This window comes from Augochlora pura, unplaced genomic scaffold (assembly GCF_028453695.1).
Source record: "Augochlora pura isolate Apur16 unplaced genomic scaffold, APUR_v2.2.1 APUR_unplaced_5577, whole genome shotgun sequence".
Taxonomy (NCBI): domain Eukaryota; kingdom Metazoa; phylum Arthropoda; class Insecta; order Hymenoptera; family Halictidae; genus Augochlora; species Augochlora pura.
This window is the reverse complement of record NW_027586056.1, coordinates 1-1554: the sequence shown is the minus strand read 5'-3', so window position 1 is coordinate 1554 and position 1554 is coordinate 1. Positions and strand designations below refer to the sequence as shown.

General features: G+C 44.2%; 1 pseudogene; it reads right to left on the bottom strand.

The window, feature by feature from the left end:
- Window positions 1–851: 851 nt before the first annotated feature.
- Window positions 852–1026, bottom strand: LOC144477956 (U2 spliceosomal RNA; annotated as a pseudogene).
- Window positions 1027–1554: the final 528 nt, after the last annotated feature.

The window sequence follows — 1554 nt, the reverse complement described above, 5'->3', positions numbered from 1 at the left end:
CCGCGCCTCCACCACGATAGTCCAGCGAGTCCGGCGGAGTTCTGGGGGTCCCTCTGTTTCGCTTCAAAATACGATTATAGGACCTGGTCAACACAGATCCATCCGTAGCATGCAGTTCTCTGAAAAGTCGTTACTTCAAATAAATTTTTATCTCTTTATTACATTATGACCAGCAGCTGCTCACCAACTGTTAGGCTACTACCGCGTTTACAAAACTTTCATTTCGTATGTTCTGTGCAAGTCGAGGTATTTTTCCGGGTTTACTGCCTGCTACGGTCAAATCTGGAGACATGCGGATCGCACGTGCGTACCGTTTCGGGGTACGGTTCATACCTGGAGGTGACCAGTACTCTGGACGGTCACTTCTTCCTTCTTTCCTTTTCCTTCTATCTCTTCACCTATTTCTTGTCTCTACTCTGTCAATAACCAATCATGCAGGACAACCATTCTCCTCTCTCATTTTAGAAATCCATCATCAACAAATCCGCTTGTTCCTTCAAAAATGCACGCCTATACCGAATTTACCTCGGAGCAAATAGCATCTCACTCGACACTCTCGCAACACAATCTCCAGTCAAAACACACTTTACACTTTACGCATACTCAGAATCAATCGCCGTTAAATATTAAGTGTTATTTAAATAAAGGGTTTAGTACAGTTTTAATTCAAACGTTTCTTATTATCCCAATTATTTGAAAAAGTCATTGGGTGCCGCGTTATACCATTTTCATCGTATGTACGCGGAAACACCCTCGATGACGACTTCTTGACTGCGCACTTAAACTTTTCTAAGGATCGGGTAGCCAGAGCCCGATTTTTGGAACCGAAAGATAACTAATTATTTAAATAAGATAATTGGGCCAATCCCAGCGGCACTGCAAGGCCGGGCCGACCCGCGACAGAGGGGGGGCGAGCCCCGACCACTCCGTCCGGTTCCAAAAATCAGGTTAATATTCTGACTACCCGATGGGCAGTGTATCAGATATTAAGCAGATAAGAACAGATACTTTATTAGTTCAATACATGTTCCCCCGGGTTTACAATGGGTACCCGGGGGTACTACAATAATACTGCATCTGTTTTCGCAGGAGCTAATTATAATATGTAAATAGAGGTGATATAATACAAAAAGAATATACAAGTATGGCTAATGTTAAATTAGATAAAGAACATAGTTTGTGCCATGCACACCGAAAATGAAAACAAAAGAGAAAAAAAAAGAAAGAAAGAAAAAAAGGAATGTAGATATTGGTAGGCGAGGGGGCGGCAATAAATAGGTATATGTATATGTATAATAATAATGAATAATAATAAAAACAGTGGCTAATAATAATAATGGCAATAATAATCATCGCATAGTGTCCAAGGTGCCGACCCTCATCGCTCGCTTCTCGACCCGTCTGCCTCTTCAGCCCCGTGGTGGTTCTCCGGTTGTTGTGGGGGCGGTGGAGGGGTCATGTTGTCGCGGGACCTCCTCGTTCAGCGACCGACCCGTCTCGGGGTCGCGGGGCGCCGCTGCGTACTGTCGGACGCCTGATACGTGCTCGACGTAA